Source organism: Protopterus annectens, chromosome 14.part0 (assembly GCF_019279795.1).
Source record: "Protopterus annectens isolate FY-2018-M chromosome 14.part0, PAN1.0, whole genome shotgun sequence".
Taxonomy (NCBI): domain Eukaryota; kingdom Metazoa; phylum Chordata; order Ceratodontiformes; family Protopteridae; genus Protopterus; species Protopterus annectens.
Genome location: NC_056748.1, coordinates 82,378,820 through 82,402,045, shown reverse-complemented (window position 1 = coordinate 82,402,045; position 23,226 = coordinate 82,378,820). Strand labels below are relative to the sequence as shown.

General features: G+C 38.2%; 1 protein-coding gene across 32 annotated transcripts in view; it reads right to left on the bottom strand.

Moving 5' to 3' along the window:
- KCNMA1 (potassium calcium-activated channel subfamily M alpha 1) overlaps positions 1-23,226 on the bottom strand; it is a 4,085,072-nt gene that overhangs the window by 741,861 nt on the left and 3,319,985 nt on the right. The gene's annotated exons all lie outside the window — the stretch shown is intronic.

Below are 23,226 nucleotides of genomic sequence, written 5' to 3'. Positions count from 1 at the left end.
CCAAATATCTTGCACTTTTATTCCTTTTGATACTGCTCCCCAAGTGGAGTCCAAAGCATCTGTGGTGACTGACTGTCTTGCAGCAGGGAGGGAAAAGGGGAGACCTGGATTTAGGGATATTTGATGTCTCCATCAATCAACATCTCTTCTGACAAATCTCAGAAGTGGAATTTCAAAGGATAATGGGTGCTGAAGCTGGAACTAGAGAGACTTCAATCAGATGACACTGTCTCTTTCTCATGTGAAGTACCGTCAGGGGTATTATGAGTATTACAGATGCCATGAGACCCAAAGTCCTGAGGTATTCCCTTGCAGAGACTGAAGTCTGAGTTGAAAACCTCTGAAATAGATCTAGATATATATATATGTGTTTTTTATGTGGAAGAAAGGCTCTTTGAACTGAGCTGTCTAGCTAACACCCCAGGAAGACAATCCTGTGTGATGTAAAAAAAAAAAAAAATTCTGAATATTCTCTTGGAATTACAGCTTGTGTAAGTGATCTCTTACCTAAGAGAGACATTCCCACTTTGAAAAAGACTCAGCAAATATAAGCAAGTTGCCTAAATATGGAAAAATGTGGATATCCTGCAGCCTGCAATGAGCTATAACTGAAGCTAGACACTGTGAACAGTGTTGTTGTAGTGAATATTCCAAAGGGTAAGGCACATAACTGACAATGTGATACACAAACACACACACACACACACACACACACACACACACACACACACACACACACACACACACACACACACACACACAAAAACTTAAGACACACCTAAAGTCTGGATGAATAGAAATGTGATGATAAGCATTGTTTAGATTTAGATTAAAAGAGGAAAAGGGGTAACAGGTTATGAAGTGACAGCATTTTGAACTTGCGTACTATCAGAAATTTTTTTAGGAAAGATAGATCCAGAACTGGTCTCCAGGCACTTTCTTTCTTTGGAACCAAAAACATCCTTGAGTAAAAACCTTTCTCAAATTAGAAAGGAGGAACTGTCTCTGTTACTTCCCGAGACAACATGTGTTGAAGGACAGGGGGTAATAGAGGTGTTTGCTCTAGTGGATGAGGAATTACTTCCCGAAAGGGAGGAATTTCCTCCCATTGCCATCTGTAACCTTGTTGAATAATCTTCAGTACCCATTTGTCTGAAACTATCTGTTGCCAAGGAGAGAAACTGAGAGCCAGTCTTTCTGTAAGGGATGAGGGATGGCCATTGTAAAGGGGAGGGGGGCATGGTCCCTTAAATAGTCGGTCTGACTTGCTTGATGTCCTTTGGTTTTTTTTTGGGGGGGGGTGCTGCCTTCTTTTGTAACACCCTTGCCATTGCTTCTTAAATATCTGTCTACCAGCATTTTGCTGAGACTGTTTATTTTGTTTCTTGCCAATACTGGATGAGGGGGAAGAGACTCCCTTAGAAAATTTGGAAAAGGAGGGATGAAAAATCTGTGATTCCCTGAATCAGTTTATCCTTTTTTTCAACACATTTTTTGATAGCCACTGTCTGCAGTGAGTCAAAAATTAATTCTCTATACAAAGGAGAAATTGAAATCTCATTTTTAACATCTTATGGGAAATTCTGAGCACATAGCCAGGCAAGCTTTCAAAATACAGGACCAGTGGCTATAGCCCTGGAAGAAGTATCCACAGAATAATAAATACACTTTAAACAATGAGCTGTGACCTGTGAAATGGAAAGAACAAAACCATTCAAAGCAGACTTTCCCTCACAAGTAGAAACTGCAGGCAAAGCATTCCACATACTTTCACAATTAGAATAAATTTTAACATATGACCCTGGCAATTCAAAATTCTGAACATCAAAGGTGCAGAACCATGTTTATTTATTTTTATTTATTTGCAGTTGGTTTACCAGGATAGCCCATTGGGCCAATAAGAACCCGTTTTCAATGGAGTCTTGGGGAGAAAAGCTCCAAAACAAAGGTTACAAAAAGATTACAGCAGTTTACAATTTCAATCATTTGTAGGTTAAAGACAAAGCTTCAAAACAGTGGTAAGAAAAAGATTACAGCAGTTTACAATTTCAATCATTTGTAGGTTAAAGACAAAGCTTCAAAACAGTGGTAAGAAAAAGATTACAGCAGTTTACAATTTCAGTCATTTGTGGGTTCAAGACAAAACAAAGATTAAGCAGTTACAATGCAATTTTTAGGTTTCATTTTGTAGAAAACCAAGATTTAAGCAGGTGCAATAAACATTTTTAGGTTAAATTTTGTAGAAAAACAAAGCATTGCTGTAGTAAATATATAGTTTCTTGAGTGGAATAGTAGGATTAGAGAATTATAAGAAGTCATTACAGTTGGCTTATTATTTGGTGTCTGGTAATATATGATATAGTTGCCTGTAGGAAGTGGAGAATAGGCTATGAGGGTTTTTTTTGATACTTCTCATTCATTTTAACATCCATGTCAGGTGGGAAAGAATTGGAATTAACTAAATGTTTAGCAGCAGTTGGATTAACTAAAACTATACCTGCCAGGTCAGATTTGGGAAGACTATATAAAAACTTGAAATACTAATGAATCTTATATGATCTATCTGCATTTTTAGTGGCAGCAGGCTGACATCACAGAGATTGCAGGCAGTGACACACACATCTTCAGAAGGGATGGAGAACATTCTGGAAATTCCATTTGTAGCAACTGATATTATTTTTTGAGGGACTGAGAAATCTCCTCCCACTGAAAACACTGACATGTTCTAGGAACACTCTGAGAATGAGAATCTTCACAGGGAAACTAAGATACCATGCTCTCCTCTGAGTCTAAATCAGAAATCTGAGGAGAAAACCCTGCATTTGTCTTTTAATCTTCCAGTCCAGATTCAGAATTTTGAATCTCTTTCTGATAAAGAGTAATCCCTTTTTAATTTTATCAGAAACCATCTTATAAGAGCGACCAATAACCCAAATTAGACTCTGAGACAGACCTAATGAACTACTCCTGGGAAATTTGAACAGGAGCAGGCACGTTTACTATTCGGTTTCTTTCTGTCAGGAACATTGGAGCAAATAGATTTATTAATGGCAGCAGTGGCTTCCCCAGGGATGGGCACAACATTCTCACTAAACTGGGAAGTCTTCTCCACACCTTCTCCCAGGTCCAACAAGAGTGGCTATCCCTTACCCACTGGGGGACCCAAATAGCCACAGAGGATATGGCTGACCCCAGCCCACAGTGGCTGAAGTTGTTACATCAGCAGAATCCAGAAGAAAAGAAGAGAGGCCTGTGGAAAAGGCTTTGCCCTGTGGAACTGGCTTTGACCACAGCAATCACCCACCTGCAGCTCAGTCACTACTTCTGTAGTAGTAAAAGCTGTTTAACGTTTTCTTTTGTGGCTGGAAGAAGGACTGATTCTAGAACCAGCAGTTTGTTCACTGACAAGCTGTGAATTATGCCTCTTTCCTGGGGGAACTAAGCAGCATAAGCCAGTAAAAGTTCAAAGTCACAAAAGTCACTTTTTCCCAGTAAAACACAGTAAAAAAAGCACTTTAATAACTTTGCCAGCATCAAAATGTAAAACAAATACAGTGTCTCCACAGAAAAAATGGTTTTAAAATGTGCTTAACTATCTTTAAACTAACAGCAAAAAATTGCACTCCCATTTAAAAGTACAGTTACATCTCATGGCAGTCCATCAAAACACAAACTTCTAAATAAAAAAAAAACATAACTTTCCTAACCAGGAAAGAAAACTTAAGCAACAAATATTAAATGTGTAAGGTTCTTCCCAAAAGGGAAGTTGTCTGCCCAGCAGTGGATCAGCACAAGCAAACTGTTGATCTTTGAAAGCCATAGAAGAGTGCTCTGTTCAGCACCAGGAAAGCTCTGAAGGGCTTGGCACCCAAACCAGTCTGACTGCACAGCTTCAGCTGTCTAATCGTTTGGACTTGTGAAACGTGCCCTGAAGCTTTGAAAGCTGTCCAGCTGTTATATCTGTGAGAGGATATAACCATAAGGCTAATGCAGTAGTGATCAGAATGATGAAGATCTCATTGCCTCATAGAGTCCTAGGAAATACAAGGCAACTGACTCACAAGACCATTTACACTTTGGCAACACCAACCAGCATATAAGAGACTGAGTAAAGTCATAATACATCAAGCCTTTCCTGAAGGTATAACAACTTTAAGCCAGGAATCATCGTGGGTAGGAACCTCTAAGGATTTTCCAGTTACTTAATATGCCTTGAAAAGTGCAACATGAAGGGGCACTTTACTCAATAATTGGTCTAATTAGGGCTGCATAGAGAGGGGTGATAACTTATTTTGTCCTGCTTGACACTGCTACATGGTTGCCAAAGGAGAAGGAATTATCATCCCAGATACTAAGATTGCTCACTACATTTTCATTTTGAAGTGGGGCACTGGGTATACTGTATGATAAGGGAGAGAGCTGCTTCTCAGTTATGACAGTACTACACCTCTTTGCATTCAGTTTGAGCCCTTTTTCTATACAACACTTGTTTACATGGATTAGTTCCTGCCATAATAGGATCACAGGTGTATACTAGGCTAGTGACCACTAGGGCCCTTATACGTCTAATCAAAAAACCCAACTGTGATCCACACATTTGGATTTATATAGGGTTGATTTAAAGACTGCCTCTGTCAATCAGAGACATAGGGGCCATATCAGATGTGAATTTCCAATTACCCATCCATTGGTCCAAGTTGCACTTAAACAGGATTAGGGGGGAACTCTGCTTTACATGGATGAGGAGCCTGTTCCAGTGAATAGGAATGAGTGGGTATTGGATTCCAAGATGGCCGCTGACTAGTCTAGTCCTTACTCTCTGAGCTCCTCACAGCTATTTAACTTTTGTTTTTTTTTACAACTTTATATCAACCTTTTTCCTCAAATTTTTATACTAAAAGATTTTATAAATCTTTTTCTACGCATTTGGATTATTTTTTCTTCTGGACTTATTATCCTGGGATTTATTTTACCTCAGAACATTCTTGGTCTCTCTGCTGCTGGGACTCCTACTGCTCCAGTCTGTTCCTGGTTCCTGGTATCCTGTTGACTGCATTCCATTTCTGGGCATGGCTACAAAATCTGACTCCATGGAGACTCAGCCTACAAAGGCCAAATATACTTCAATGCTCTCTCCTGAAAAAGATTCAGGTTCAAACAGACTGAAATCATCTAGACAACCTACAGAAACTATTAATGTAAGTAATAAAGATTTAAATGGCTCAAATTTCCTTTTAGAAGAACTAAAAATAGCATTAAAACCAATCCAAAGTGCTATACAAAACTTTTCAGAACAGTTTGCAGACTTTAGTAAATCTTTAAAGCAAATAAACGATAGTATTGTTACTATTGAAAATAAAATCTTAGCTTTGGAAGTTAAAACAGACTTATTGGAAAGTGACTTTAAATCTAGAGATAAAACCATTTCAGATTTACAAGCTAAAATATTGGATCTGGAAGCCAGGAGTCGAAGAAATAACATCATTATTCGTGGTTTACCTGAATCTTATGACAATAAAAACTTGTTATCTGTGACTAAAAATATCTTTGAAACACTGTTAAATTGTGAAGCTTCTTCAAAATCTATAATTGTAGAGAGCACACAGAGCACTGCGTACAAAGCAAGATTCTTCTACACCAAGGTTAATTTATACTAAGTTACTAAACTTTCAAGACACTTTCCAGATCCTAGAAACTGCTAAAACAAAGAAACAATTCATATGGAAGTCTCACAAACTATCATTTTCCCAAGATCTTCCTGCACAGATCAAATTAAATAGACAAAAACTAGCCCCTATTATGCTGACTTGATAAAAGAGGGATTAGATTTGAATGGCTTATCCTAATACCTTGTCTTTCACAGCTAATGACAAAAGATTTGTATGTTCAGATCCTAAAGATGCAAAAGACATTTTTCTTAAAACATTTAAAAGCTTCCTGACACTGTATCTTAATATTCTACTGTTAAAGAACTACAATAAGGTTTGATTTTTCATTTCTTTACTCTGACAGTATTTGTGTTACATGATTTGTAATTCTGGTGTGACATAATTATATTAGCTTAAGAACTTGTCATGTAATTTACACATGATAGATTTGGTGTGACAGTGTGCAGTGACAGGATATATGCTTGTTAGATTTGTGTGGATTAATAGAAGCATTTAAATTGCTGTATTTACTTTTTTCTCTTTCTATCACATATGCTTGCTGTGTAAATAGATAATATGTTAATTTTACTACAAGCTTTTGAGTTACAGCCTTCTGTGTAAGCTAAATGATGTTTGGAGGGAAAAACATTCCATCTCAACATTCTAGCAAGAAAATCTTCCCCTCAGAGTTCCAGCTGATGCTCTGCATGAACATGCGCACACTACAGTCTCTCTGAGATGGATGGTGATGTCATCATTTGTGAGGAAAGAAGGACAGTTTCAAATACACAAGTCTGCTGGTTTTCAACAAGTATTCAATAGCGCTAACTTTTTAATAGATCTGGCTATTATTTAAAGTGTTTTCTCTTCATAAATGAAGGTTGCTTTTTAAATTTAAACAGATTCATGTCACATAATATATTCAGTGACTTTTAGTGTGTCTGCATGACTTCAAAGCAAGCTGCTACTTTCATAAAGCAGAGTGAAAATGTTTCTGGAAACAAATGAACAGGTTAGTTATCTATATTAAAATTCTAAAGGATGTGTAAGGAAATGAACATATTTTCCTATTCAGAATATTTTTTCATACAATATTTTATATTATACTGAAGTGTTTAATTTGACAAATGTTACAAAGTATACCTGTTCATATGAAAGTTTCATGTTCTTTCTATTCTCTGCTCTCTTTCTTCTCAGAGGCTGGATGTGATATTTATGATTAGTAGTTTATGTTTAAGAAAGCCTTTACTTATTTGAAAGGTTTGAAATAACTATCTTTAATATGATTAGCTGAATCTACCTGTATATATTTAAGCCCTTAGATTTACTGCATTTAGCTTGCTTGTTTCTGTTTTAATTAGATGTTCAAAATGTTTACTTTAAAAGCCTTGTCTTTTCATGCTGTTTTGCTATGTTACATCTATAGCTTAGAAGAATAGTATGGCTACATAACCTAACAGAGTCATTAGTAAAATATTAATATTAATTAATTAATTAATATTAAGTTACTATTTAATAATATAATTATACTTTATTCATGTATATTAACTAGTGTTAAAAACCTTACAGCTTATAATATTTCATTTTGAATAGTTCCTGTACTACTATTATCTAGTTAATAGATGCATCTCCAGACTGAATTGTTCTTCATTTTGAGATATGGTTGCTTGGTAGTTGTTTTTTGCTTTATTTGAACTATAACTAAATACTCATTCTACAGGTATTAGTGCTTTTATCATACTAATGGTCATGTTGATTAATGAAATTATCACTAAAGTACTAAAGAAGGTTCAGTAGATAGTGCATGACTATTATCTTTAGTTCAGTAATGCTATGCTTATTTACTTATATTATAATGTTACCAGTTGGTTTTGTTATACTTATATATGTTATCTTACATATCTTTCAGTTTTAATTGTATTACTTCTTATGATAGAGTGTTCTAGTTAAGCAGAGTGTGATTTATTTATTATTTACTTGTTTCTCTTTCTCTTGAAGTACTTGAGGAAATACAGTTAATCACTATAAATTTCGATTTAAGGATAGGAGCTTTAGATTAGTATTAGAAGTAGGGATTAAGCATGTTGGACGTCTTGAAATTAGTTAATTTTGTATATATTTTTAGTAGTATTACTCGGACTTTATGTTATGTTAGGCTTCCTTTGAGTAATTTGTATTCTAACTTGAGGTTATTATTATCTATAATTACAATGTTTTTTTTATGTTCTTCTGCTCTTCCTTTTTCACATGGGGATTGGTGGGTAGGCACTAGGGTTAGGATAAAGGTTATTATTATACATTTTATAGTTCTTAAAAAAACTTTTTTCTCTTTTTTTCAACAAATGTTATTTGATGACTTGCTTGAATACTTAAAGACTGTTTTTTCTTTTATTTTTTTTTCTTCTTCTTTTTAATGTTGTGTTGGATTTGCACCTTGAGTTCACTTTTATAGCATCAATAATGATTATACTTGTAGAATATGCCTGTTGACATAATTTTAGATTCTTGGAATGTCAGAGGCATTCAAGATAAAGCGAAAAAGTCACTATTATTTCATATGATCTTTAAATCACAGGCTAACATTTGTTTTATTCAAGAGACCCATATTTCACGTATTGATTGGAATAAAGAGTTTAAAAATGGATCAAAAGATTATAGCTTCAGGTGACTCATCTAACTCCAGAGGTGTAGCTATAATCATTAAACAAAAATTCATTGGGAATATTATTGATGAGAAATTTGATGATGAGGGAGGTGGTGCTTATTTACTGCTTCTATTGCTGGTTTGGACAAACCCTTATTAATTTTAAATCTATATGGCCCATGTAATTCACAACATTTGTTCATTTTAAAATTTACAATATTCTTGCATCCTATAAGGATCATCATATTATAGTGGGTGGTGACTGGAATGCAGTTATAAACCCTGTAATTGATCGTTCCGCTCCACTGGCACCTATAATCTTCAATCTACCCTGGCTATAAATGATTTGATGACAGAATATAATTTAATAGATCCCCTCCGCACTGTTAAAAGTATAAACAAGAATGACATATATACTTATTATTCTAAGTGCTATCATTCGTGGTCCAGATTAGACTTCTTTCTAATTTCAGATTATATTTCAAAATATATTGTGGACTTTACTACAGAACCCAGATTCTTTTCGGATCACTCAAGAATTTCACTAAAATTGAACATAAAACCCAATATCAAAAATAAAACTATGTTTAATAAGTGGACCTTAAATAATAACTTATTGTCAAATGAAGATATTTGCAAACAAGCTTCAGAAATCCTAAATGAAATGGTGAATAGTCTTGAATCATCTGACATTCCTTATGACATACAATGGACTGCATGTAAAGCAAGATTAAGAGGTTTATCTATTAGTAAAGCTGCTTTTTTCAAAAAACAATACTTTAAGAAAGAGGAATTCTTAAAATCAAGAATTTCTTTGTTGGAAAATCATCTTAGTCTGAACTATGATGCTACTTTAGAAAAACAAATTTTTGATTGTCAGAAAGATTTAATTCTGCTTCACCAAAATAACCTCTCCTTAGCTGAACAAAAGCTACTTGCCTCATATTCAGAGTGGGCCCAGGTTCCATCTAAATTGTTAGCGAGAATTATTAAAGTTAACTTCAGAAATCCAAATATTACATCTTTATCTTATAATAACAGATTATATAATACTGATGAAGAGATTATTCAACTTTTCACCTCTCTTTACACTGAGTTATATTCAGGTTCTTCTAATTCTGTTAAAGATAATCACTCAAAACTCTTTTTAGACTCTTTGCAGTTCCCTAAACTTACTGACAATCAGCAAAAACTACTTTCTACCCCTATATCGGTACAAGAAATCTTGGATTCAATAGATAATCTTAAATTGGGTAAATCTCCGGGACCTGATGGTTTTACTCCAGAATTTTTCAAAACTTTCAAATTGGTAGTTCTTCCCTTTCTATTTAAAGTTTACAATCACATAAGAGTTAATGATATCTCAGATATTCATTGGAACACATCCAAAACCATTCTAATTCTAAAAAATAATAAAGATAAATCTGACCCAGTAAATTATAGACCCATTTCTTTAATTAACGTGGATATTAAGATTCTGTCATCTATTCTGGCTAACAGATTGAAACGGATTTTACCCTCAATTATCTCATCAGATCAATCAGGTTTTATGTCTCAGAGACATGCTTGGGATAATACTCTATCTTTAGAGACTATACTTCATCTCATTAAGAAAAATCCAAACCCTATATATGCTTTGATTATAGATGCATCAAATGCCTTTGACAGAGTATGTTGGAACTTTCTATTTCAAACTATGTTATGTTTTAATATTCCCTTATTCTTTATAAATTTTTAAAAGTTTTATACAAGAATATGTTTACTAGACTATACATTAATGGTCAATTTTCTGCTCGATAAAGATCACTAAAGGAACAAGACAGGGTTGTCCATTGTCCCCTTTTCTTTTCAACATTTATTTAGAACCTTTGCTATTGTTTATTACTCAAAATACTTTTCATAACATCCCTAGAATTCTTAATACTAATATTCATTTCTCTGCTTTTATGGATGATTTAGTAATCTACTTTCAAACTCCATTATCTGATTACAGAAAAATAATGAATTCTATTGATTATTTTTCTTTGGTTTCCAACTATCTTTTAAATTCTACAAAAACTCATATTTTTCCCTTAAATCATTTAGCACACAAATCTTTTTTGTTTCCAGACGATCATTTTCAGTTTACTTATAATATAAAATATTTAGGAATCAATTTAGAACACAATAATAGATCTTCCTTTCAAAATAATATTAATAAATTATGGAACTCTATATTGTCTGATATGGACAGATGGAAGCATCTAAACCTTTCATTTCTTTCAAGGGTGGCCATTATTAAAATGAATATTCTGCCTAAATTTCTTTACCAATTCTCATCATCTGATCAGATAATTTCAAAAATTTTTTTTGAGTCTGTAAATAAAGCTTAGGCAAAATTCATATGGTTCCCTAAATCTGTTAGAATTTCCTATTCTAGATTGGCATTTTCGAAGGACAAGGGAGGTTTGAGTTTACCTAATCTTTATCTCTATTATTTGATTGTCTCATCCAATAAACTTCTTACTATCTCTAAATTCAATAACACTTCTTATCCAAATCACTCTTTATGGATAAAATTATGGTATAATTATGTCATTTCTAATAATTTAAATCCTGAAGCTATTCCCTTTATCTCTCTGGATAGTTTATTTATTAAAAATATATCTACAGTATTTAAACAAAAGATTAGAGATTTCCAAACCTTACTCAAAATGTGTAAACTAGAAAAGATCTCGCACCATGTTCAGCCAATTCATCTAAACCCAAATATATTATTGGACAATAAACTTTTGAACTTAACAAACTATCCTTTAATTAAAAATCTAAAAGTAGGAGATGTTTTGAAATATCTTGACTTGCCTTTATCTGACTGGCGTAAGTTATTGAAAGTAAACTGGAATTACTCACCAATTCTTACACAACTAAGAGCAATAATTAAAAACAGATTTGTATGTCTGGTCCTCATAGACTCACAATTGAAAAACCTTAACACGATTATCAAAATACTTTCATCATCTGATAAAATGCTCTCAAACTCATATAAATTAATTAATTCTTTAATGATGGACCACAACTGTCTTTTATCTAATGTTTGGTTGAATTATAATTCCCAATTGTCAGAATCTCAGAAAGTCCTGGCTATTAGACACACTAAGAAATTTATCCCTTTTAAAAAATTAGCATACACACAATTAATGATTAATAATGATGCCTATTTTACCCCAATCAAATTAAACAAATTTAACCCAAATAAGTCCCCTTCGTGTTCATGCTGTTCTCATCCCCAAGCAGACCTCCTTCATATTCTATGGTATTGTCATTTTTCTCACAGATTGTGGACATCTTTGAAAGTCAGACTGCAGAAAATGGGATATCAAAAATCCACGTTGACGTGGGAATTTGCTATTCTACATATTCCATTGATTCGTCTTTCAAAAGTTGATATTCATGTTATCATTTTTATTTGCTCATTACTAAAACTTTATATAATACAAAATTGGATTGATCGTTCTAAATTAAAATGGGTTACTTTCCAGAAAATGGCTTTTAAATTTATTGATGCTCAAAGATACTTAGGTGGGAGTCCAAAAAAAAAGCTGTTAGAAAGGTTGTGTTAGAAAAGGTTCTAAACATACTAAATAGTTAATGTTAAATATTTTTTTTTTTTTTCTCTCTCAGGTTGCCTAACTTGTATATAGTGTACATATGGTGTATGTTTTATTTCTAAATAATTTATCAAAATCTCAGGAAGGTTGTTATCACTAGATGAATTGTTATATGTTCATTTATGCCTTCTTGTTATGTATAATCTTTTAATTGTCTTGCTATTCATATAATTAATAAAAAATTTTTTGAGAAAAAAAAGGAATGAGTGGGTATTGGGAGATTTCACAAATGCATAATTTGCAGTCATCTACAAACTTAATTAACCAAATGTCCAAAGTTCTAGTCTGAAGATCAGAGAAGTTAATGCCAAAAAGAAAGGGTCCTAGTACTGAGCCCTGGCACATGCTACTAATTACCTTCATATTTTCTGGAGAGGCACCTGCAATCTTAACTTTGTTGGCTAACCACATAATGTATACATCTAATTATAAACACTTAGATTCAAAGATTCAAAGAACGTTTATTGTCATTTAGTAAACACAAGTTCTACCTAAATGAAATTTCGAGTGTCAGCTCTCTTACAGGAAATAACAAAAACTAAAAGACAGACATGACAGATATTAAAGAATAAAAAATAACTATAGTACAAAAATAAATATCTAGGTAGCTGACACACATGCTTGTATACACTGTTTATATACACTGGACAACACTGACTACTAGATGATTAACACATGAAAAGAAAAGTACACTATACACAGAGGTGAGATTGGGTGATATTGCACATAAGGAAGTGATTGGAATTGCACTTAAATGAGAATATATTCATTTTAGTATACAATAAATAAATAGAATTACTGTATGTAAAACAAAAGAAAAAGAATGAGAGCTTAACAATCTATTACAGTTTTGATACATCCAGATTTACGTCTGCATTAATGAGTCATTGCAGTTGGATAAAAACTGTTCATGAATCTGGAGGTCCTGCAGCAGAGACTCCGTAACCTTCTACCAGATGTAAGTTTAGTGAACCAACCATACATGGGATGAGAAGTGTCACTCAGTATTTTGTGGGACCTCTTTTTACATTAGCATGCTTTGGCCAGATCCAAATAAACTATGTGAACAGAATGGCCACTATCAGCAGCCAGTGCGACCTTCCTGAAAAAGTAAATTAAACTGAGTTGACAGGATCTCTACCTGACAAAGACAAATTAATGTTGATCTAGCCTGATAATGTTTTTGAAAGCATAGTTTATGAGATCAAACATGATGTCAGTACAGAAGCTGAAAAGGAAGGACTTGTAGAACATAATACAAGAAGAACCCTTGAAAAGTCCTCAGAAAATTCCAACCATTAAAGTAATGAAGGGTGTTTATGTGGAGACTGAAGCTGCTTGAGCCAGCTACACTTTTGGTACCAAATGATAGTTTCAAAAGCTTTTATAACACATGAAATGGCACATAGCTAGATTTTATTGTCTTGGTATAATGAAAGACACTAAAAACTTCTATGTATCTTGCTAAGTTGCTACCAAGATGTTCAGGCCCTTTGAGATGGCGCAGAAACTAAACATAGTGAATTACACAATAAGACAAACTAAAGAGAAAGAAAAAGCCAGAGCAGATATTGCATATAAATGAGTTAAAACCATGGAGGGAAGCACATATAAAGAAGTTATGTTCTTACCATAACGTTCCATGTGGAGTGTTCATCTCGCCTTTGTTCTTACACACGGGTTCGGAGCCGATCCTCGGCTCCGAGTCGGCCGCATAGCAAAGCTCTGCATCTAAGAGAAGCTCGAGACCAGGCTATATCCCACAATCCTCCCTGCCATTACTCAGATCTAGTTTGCAAGCAAACCAGAATAACAATAACCCTGAGGTGCTAAGGCTACATACTGCCACAAAAGAAAAAATTTAGAGACACCATCTCACTGACAAACCAACTAGGGGTAACGAAACGTACCCGGAAGAGGTAAAGACATGTGGACCAGACTCTAGTCCTACCCGTTCTTCCAAACCGTGAGGGAGGGAAGGGGGGGAATGTAAGAACAAAGGCGAGATGAACACTCCACATGGAACGTTATGGTAAGAACATAACTTCTTTATGTGAGAGTGTTCAATCTCGCCATTTGTTCTTACACACGGGTAGCGTCCCTAGCTCCGTCACCCTGAGTGACTCATGGAAGAACATTCCTGAGCACAGTGGAACCAAAGGATGTCCTGTCTTTGGAGGCTTTGTCAACCCTATAATGAGCGATGAAAGTATGTGGTTTAGACCACGTGGCTGCTGCACAAATCGTGTCCAAAGGCAGGCGAGCTGCATGAGCCAAGGAAGTGGAGATGGACCTAGTAGAATGGCCTTTTGGTTTGGTGGGTAAGGCCTGATTTGACTTAGAATACACAAAGGCTATACAATCAGTAAGCCATTTAGAAAGCGTCGTTTGTAACTGCCATGCCCTTTACATTGTCCGCAAACGCAACAAAAAGTTGATCTGTTTTTCTGTAGTCTTTAGTCCTGTCTAAATAAAATCTGAGTTGTCTGTGGACATCTAACTTGTGCAACATATATTCCAACTTGCTGGTATGGTTCTTGAAGAAAGTAGGGAGTTCAATGGACTGATTAATATTTATGACAGAACATACCTTAGGAAGGAAGGACGGATTTGTTCGTAAAGAAACTCTATCTGGGTGAAAAATTAAGTAAGGCGGTTTAATAGACAGTGCTTGCAGCTCTGAAACTCTCCGAGCTGAAGTTACCGCTACAAGAAAAAGAGTCTTCCACGACAGAAATTTCAGGGGGCAAGAAGAAGCTGGTTCGAAAGGTGGTAGCATTAGTTGTGACAACAACAAATTTAAATTCCATGGGAATAAAGGGTCTCTGATGGGAGGTCGAAGATGGAAGGAACCTTTCATAAAAGCTTTACAAAGCCTGTGGGACATAATAGAAGAACCGTCCTCACCAACATGGAAGTTGGATATGGCAGTCAACTGCACTCTTAATGTGGAAGTAGAGGCCCCTTCATGGAAAAGGATGGAAAGAAATTCTAGAATTTTATGTAAAGGAGCAACCAAGGGGTCCAAGTGTTGACTTGATGCCCAGTACACAAAGCGTTTCCATTTACTGTTGTAAAGTTTTGTGGTGGAAGCCTTATGAGAGGCAACCAAAATGCGCTGCACTGCCAGAGAAAGAAGATCAGACCTGGCTAGGCGGGGAAGTGGAGCAGCCAAGCTGCTAGTTTGAGGGATAGAAGAGACGGGTGAGGAACTCCCGACGAATGTGTCAGTAGATCTGGTACTGGGTCCAGGATCCAAGGTTCCTCTGTTTGATGGGCTCGAAGAAAGGGGAACCATATCTGTCGAGGCCAGAATGGGGCTATGAGTATAATTGTCCTTTCCAGATTCATGGCTTTCTGGAGAAATCTGGGAATCAAGGGGATAAGTGGGAATGCATATAGGAGACCCGGGGGCCAATCGTGTATCAGTGCATCCCTGGGGACATCCCCTGGATGGGGTAGAAGGGCAAAATAGCTTCTGCATTTGGTATTCATCGGGGAGGCGAATAGATCGCAGCAAGGCTGGCCCCATTTGCGGAAAATTCTTTCCGCCACTTGTAGTTTGAGGGACCACTCGTGAGGTAACAGGATGGCTCTGTTCAACCTGTCCGCAATGACGTTGGATGACCCCGGGATGTGCGCTGCTATCAGAAAGCGACCCATGGACTCTGCCCATTGCCAAATTCTCATGGCCTCTCTGCATAATGGGTAAGATCTGGTTCCCCCTTGTTTGTTTATGTACCAGACTACAGACATGTTGTCTGTCTGAACTGCTACTGTCCCTAGAGGTAGGAGGGTTTGAAAGTGTTGCAACGCCAGGAACACCGCCCTCAATTCCAGAACATTTATGTGCAGGTTGTACTCGATGTTGGACCATTCCCCTTGGACTGTTCTTCCCTGAAAAAGTCCCCCCCACCCTATCAGGGAAGCGTCCGTGGTTATAGTGGCTGTCGGATTTGGTAGAACAAATGGACGACCCATAGTGAGATCCTGGCTGGAAACCCACCATGAGAGGTCTCGCTTGCAAGAATCTGTTATCAGGATCTCGTACTTTAGGGGTAACTGTTGGAACGACCACTGCGTGAACAGCAGCCATTGGAGGAGCCTCATGTGCAGCCTTCCCATGGGAATTGCAATCAGGGACGCTGCCATGAGTCCCAAAACTTTCAACACCAATTTGGCCGGGGCTTTCCTGCATTGCAGCAGAAGAAGAACCTGTTCCTTGAGGGATGAAGCCCTTACTTGAGGAAGCTTTACTAATGTTAAACACGTATTTAGGTCCGCTCCGATAAATGAAATATGCTGTGAGGGCAGTAAGACAGATTTTTTGAAGTTTATGGAAATCCCTAGGTGGGAACAAAGGTTGACTGTATAGTTTCTTGCTTGTATGAGGAGACGCTCGGTGGTGGCAGTGAGGAGCCAGTCGTCCAGATAGGGAAACACCCGGAATCCTAGACATCTCAAGTGAGATGCTACCACTGCCATGCATTTGGTGAATACCCTGGGGGCTGAGGTGAGCCCAAAGGGCAGGGCTCGAAATTGAAAATGACTGACTCCCAGCCGGAAGCGCAGGTGATCTCTGGACGTTCTGGCCATCTTGATGTGGTAGTACGCGTCCTTGAGATCTATCGAGCACATCCAGTCATCCTTCTGTAAAAATGGAAGGATCGATTGAAGCGTGACCATCCGGAACTTTTCCTTCTTCACGAAGGTATTGAGATTGCTGAGATCCAAAATGGGTCTCCAGTCCCCTGTCTTTTTCGGAACTAAAAAGAACCTTGAGTAAGTTCCGGATCCTTTTTGGTCCGCCGGGACTGGCTGAATGACTCTTTTTTTGAGCAGCTTTGAAATTTCTATTGCTGCTTGGCCTCACAGACGGGGTGGCACATCTGGAGACCTTCTTTGTTGGGGTGGAGTTGACATAAGGGGTATTTTGTATCCTCTGGTTACAATGCTTTTTACCCAGGAGTCTGAGGTGAGAGTTTGCCAGGCCTGTGGGTATAAAGCCAAGCGACCCCCGACTGCCTCCAGAGCAGGACAGTCGGGCCCCCATTCAGGAGTGCTGGAAAGGCTTACCAGGGATAGTATCCCTGTTGCCTTGGTTCTGCGGACCCCCTCTGCCGCCGGGGTGGCGTCTTCCATGTCTGCCCCCCACTCTGCCTCTGGGGGGGGGGGTTCACTCTGTGTGGCCTGGAAAGATCCCTGAGTTCTACGGAACCACATTTTTCCGCCTCGTTGCCCTTTGGGGTACGGTCTGGATGGAACGGAAAAACGGACTCTGACAGCAGACAGAGTCTTTCCTTCCTGCTCACACTGAGTTAATGTCTCTTTCACTTTGGGCCCAAAAAGAGTGGCACCATCAAAGGGGGCATTGGTGAAAGAAGACTTGAAGGCTTCCGCAAAAGAGCACAGCCACATCAAGGATTGTCTTCGTAGAGCAATCGCTGAAGCTGCGGCCCTACTCGACCCTTCAGCCGCATACGAGATGAGCCTCATGGACGAGTTCACTATGGAGGTAAGGGTGTTAAGTTGTGCTGTCACCTTATCTGAAACAGCAGCATCTGTGTTACCCTGGAGGGTATCTCTCAGCTCCTCGATGAGATCCCTCTGTAGTCGTGTAAAATGTGTCAAATAGTTTAGCGAACGCATGGAAAAAGTCGCTGAACTAAAAACGCGCTTCCCGTATCTGTCCATAGTCCTAGAACCCTTATTAGGAGGATGAACAGAAGAGGAAGACTCCGACATCTCCTTTTTAGTGGCTGCAGCCACCACCATAGCATCAACGGGGACTCCTTTTGTGAGATAGGTCTTGTCCTGGGGGGCAGTAATAAATTTACTTGGCTTTTGAGGGACCGGTTCCACTGTGTCCGGTGTCTCCCATGCCCTTCGAGCAATTAAATCTATTAACTCATCGAAGGGCGGAGTAACCCAGGAGGTAGAAGGTTGAGCACCAAATGCCTTCAGCAACACCGACTCATCCTCAGTGGGGGCTAGGGACTGCCAATCACCCCTCTGTTTTAATATCTCCAAGATGTCCGCAAATAAGACATCCTCAGAGGGTGATTTTGGGGACCTCTCTGACTCATCCAAGTCAGTGTCAGAAGTTAGAGATTCCTGTGGGGAGTCTAAGTGCCTCCTCTTGCACAATCTTTTCCTCGGGACCTCATCGGAGGGGGATTCCGGTGAGGCCTCAGAGGAACAGGGGGCATCCTCTAGGGATGGCTGAGACAATGGTGCTCCACGCTTTGGATGTGTCATGGGAACAGAAACAGAGAGCGGCTCCTTAAGGGAGGGAGAAGACGCGTCCGATGTAGTGGTTGTCTGTGTAGACAAAACCTTCCTCATAAGGTCAAAAACCCCTGAACCTCGGGCCGAGGACTCCCCCGGTTCCGAAGAACATGGAAGAATCCGAGACACGGGGCCCATGGGTCTCGACCCCGAGGACGGAGCCGAGCCGATCTGCGCCGAGGCCCCGAGAGGGAGAGTCGGAACCGAAAGGTCGGTACGACTCTCGGTCCCGGAACCAAGGAGAGATCGTCGACTCCGCGACTCACCTATCGGTTCCGATGGAGTCGAGGTAAGTGGTGTCGATCGTGCAATGGACGGTTTCAGCACCGAGGGCTCCACTACCATCGGCTCATCCTCTTCTGGCTCCGAAGACTGGATGGGTCTCGAAGGAGGATAAAGGAAGGCCTTCTAGTTTCAACACCAACTGGGAGGAAACTGCAATCAATTTGGAAAGGGCCGTGTTCTCCATAAGTTTCTGCACGACACGATCCACATCAGTATCAGATAATGGTCTGGAAGATCGGGTCGAAGGGGCCGAAGATGGCACCGACCGAAGAATAGACGGTGGCGGTAGTTCCGACACCGGTTCCAAGACCTGGGGCTCAGTGAGAGACAAACGTTCAACGCTCGGCCCCGAAGTCTGTGGAACCGGCGAACGAACTCTAGAAGATGTACTCGGAGCCGATGACATGGGCTCCGACATCTTCGACCCCTTCGAAGACTTTGAAGCCTGGTCAGACTTGTCCAAGGCCTCTTGGAAGGCAGGCTTAAGAAGCCCCCTATCAATAAGTTTCCTGCGTCTATCTGTCATGACCCTCCCACTGAAGGAATGGCAAATGGATCAATCCTCTTGCAAGTGGAGAGGGCCAAGACAGTAGACGCAGGAAGTGTGGTTGTCAGTGATGGACATTTTCTGTCCACACTGACACCTTTTGAAACCACTGTTTGCTTTCTCAGACATAACTTAAAAGAAGTGATAGTTTAATTTTAAAGGAATTTACAGTTAGGAAGGGGTAGGCCCCAAAGGGAAACCTATAGAAAAACTACCTATAAAATACACACAAACACACTATAGTATATAAAATATAAATATCCACAAAAAACTATAGGAGAATAATAACTTTTTAAAGAATAAAAAGAAGAAAAAAAGACTATCTTATCTGTTGAACTACTAATCTCTGGTCCGAGCTCTCTGTAGCGATGTGACCTGTTGCAGCGGCAAGCTAGATCTGAGTAATGGCAGGGAGGATTGTGGGATATAGCCTGGTCTCGAGCTTCTCTTAGATGCAGAGCTTTGCTATGCGGCCGACTCGGAGTTGAGAATCGGCTCCGAACCCGTGTGTAAGAACAAACGGCGAGATTGAACACTCTCACATAAATGAGTTAAAACCATGGAGGGAAGAAGAAGCTTGTGTTAGCCAGAGAGTTGGCATGGATACCAATAGAAGGGTAGTTGGGAATTTTATATCTACTGTTCAAATATACATTGCAATGTCTAAAGCCCAGAAGGAAGATAAAAAAGTTTTTAAAGATTTTTTTTTTTTATTCTGATAAACAAACATAGATAGAACAAATATAGACGGAACAAATTTAATACAGCATCATAGTGAAACTGTGCAATGTAAAAAGATACACCAAAACTGTAAAGGATACTGGAGCCCCAAAGAAAACCAATACATGAAGAAGTGAAAAAATGCTTAAAGTAAGAGATGCTGAGGAATCCCAGAGTAAATGGAGCACTTATTGTATTGTACCCTAAGCTGGAAGGTTCCATAAGATTTTGTAATGATTTCCAAAAACTGAACAATATATCCAAATTCAACATTTGCCTGGTAGATGAGCTCATAGAGAGGTCAAGGAAAAGCAAGTTTTTGATCACTGTAGATTTAACCAAGTGATATTATCAGACTTCCCTCATGCCTGACGCCAAAGAGAAGACAGCATTATCCACCAGTTAAGTTTTTGTTTCATTTTCATTACTCTTTGGACTTCATAGACTCTTTTCAAAGGTTCATGGATAAAATTTTAAAACCTCATGCCAAGTACTCAGCAATGTACCTTAACGAAAAAAATTATTTATTCAAATTGCAAACAATATTGGACTCTTTAAGATAGGCAGGAAATTATATTTTTTGCTGCCAAAAGTTATATGACTGAAGTCAGATATGTGATTGGGATAGGGGTAATGAACCCCAAAAAGACAAAATAAAAGCTGTCAAAAATATCTTTTACCCACTACCAAATAACAATTGAAGTCACTACAAAATAACAAATGAAGTCATTGTTAGGACTAGTATGTTACTATGCAAAATTCACACACACACACACACACACACACACACAAACTGCACTTGTTATTGCATTTGTTAACTAGGAAAGTCCGACTGGTTGCAAGACTCCTTTTCAGTGGACACCATGGGGAAAACGCTCCAACAGTACAATGGCAACATTAATACAATGCCTGAACATATTCAAATAAAAGTAAAAGAAAAGCTTATGATATCAGGATTACAATGGTAAAGTCAGTCAAGTGCCAAAGCTTATAGCAGTGAAAACAACTTGAATTAAATATATTGAAAATGGTAGCTATAACATGCTAGCTCTGTTAGAAATGCTACATCTAAAAAAATTCCAATCCCTCCACACCACATGCTCCAGAGACCTCAACCTCATTACCACAATCAACAGAACATGCTGGAGGGACAGGTTCATAACCCAGAGACTGCCCATTTTATGGAATAGACTTCCCATACATGTCGAGCAGACCATCTCTCTGGTCCTCTTCAAGAGAAATCTTGAGTGGATGGGAAATAGAAAGTTCACCCAGGGGATCACTCCAGTGGCTCTAATTGATAGAGGCACTGGGAACTAATGTCGGGTGGCACAATGCCAGGGCACTTCTATGGGCTAAGCCTGTAAAGGCTCCAGAGCCATTAGCCTAGTACACACCTGTGAACCTATAAAGTTAGGGAAAGTAAAAGAGAAAAAAGAATAGAAATCTTTTTGGTACAGATATCACGGCTCCTACTACAGAGAGTATTAGGATAGAAAATTGATTATAGAACATAAATAAAGTAGGGATGAGTTCTAAAATATTTGGATGTCATCAACAGTAGCATAGCTAGAGGCAGGATGAGAGGGGCAACTGCCCTGGGAGCAAAGTGTTAGAGGTTGTGATTGGCCATGCATCATCCTGACTGCTCTTTTGTGCAAAACAGACAGGCTTTTGAAACCTGATATTGCATTTGTCGTCAAACCTGACCACTATAGTGCTTTGTGTGTGGTGTAAGCTGTAGCAACAGTTTGCTATATTTGTAGCAAGCAGTTTGCTACAGTTTAAAAGAAAAACTATTTTTTTAATCTAAAACCTGAGTGACATAGCACTCCATGCAGGCAGGAAATAAACTGTATCAACTGTTTGCTACATTTGTAGCTAGCAGTTTGTTACCATTTAAAAGAAGACATTTTTGTATTCCTAAAATGTAAGAAAGATGGTAAGGGGCATGGCACAGAAATGGGACCTGAAAGGCTGGGGCAGGAAGGACAGGGTGTGAAACATGTTGTGTATCTGGCTTCCTGTGTGGTGTGCCAGTAGTAGGAAAGGACTTTTTTTTTTATTTTGTTCTTCTCTTGAAGAGCTGGGGGGAGATGGTCATGTGGATTGGTTTGGGATTATCTGCAGGAAGTAGTATGCAAGTTTTGCCAAAGTCCTTTTTTTGAATCTAATAAACTTTTGAAATCAAAACATGAAAGGCTAATAATGGTGACCCAAGCAGTGGGCTGCATGTACATTGGTTTACAAAGTTTATAGAAAAACTGGGAGAAACAGATAAATGTAGGTGCCATAAAACAAAACTGGAAACAGTTGCACATCTTGTTGCTGGGTGTGATACACTCATGGCTGAAGGTCAGTTCACTGAAAAGAACAATAGTGGCAAGACTGGATTGTTCAAACACTACAATAAAGAACTAGCTGAAAGGCATTGGAAGCATGAACCACAAAACATTATTGATAATGTTTACATTTATATCACATGAGATTAACCATTACTATCAGTTCAAAAAATTAATGCAAGAAAACCTTACATAGTAGTCCAAGGCAAAAAACTTAGCTTAGATCATTGAAACTGTTACAAATAGCAAGTATAATGTCTTATTTATTGATGAGACACAAAGTCATAAAATACCTGGATTTACAAGCAGAAAAGAGAGGAACATGGAAGAAAGATACCCAGACAGTTCAAATAGTAGTAGGAGCAACAGGACTAATAAATAAACTTATAATTCTACTTTAAAATCTTAGCAATCTATGTAACCTCATATGAACTGCAAAAGGAAGCAATTCTGGGTACATTGAGGGTGCAGAGAAGAGCACTCTTGGCTAACATAAAAGACTGAAACAATACTCATTTTATGAACACTAATTGTGCCCTGACACAGGAATGGGATCCATTCCAATCAAGCTATGTAAAAAGAATTAAACATCTGGAGAAGCTAAACCAAGATATACCCCTCAGTAACTTCTAAACATTTTTCTCCTTGATCCAAAATCCCTGAAATCCCAACTTATGGAATGGTTTTGGATATACTGGCTCAGCTAAGAGATTACAGTTGTATGAGACATTTTTTTTCAACCTTACACAGTACTTCTGTTTTTCCCCACAGTGTCTTGCTGTGGAGTTAGTACACATAAATAAGAGAAATGTGGGGAAACCCCTCCCTCCAAAAAATGCTTTCACACTGATGCCACCAGCAGTTTTGGCATACATGTATCACAGAGTTATGCTTCAAGATATCATAAGGAATCTTACATATACAGGTGCGCGCGCACACACACACACACACACACACACACACACACACACACACACACACATACACACACACACAAAGGTATGTCCACACAGAGACAAATAGAGACACATAAATACACATACACACACATGTGTGCATGCACACTATCTCACATACACACAAACACACACACTCACAAATATAT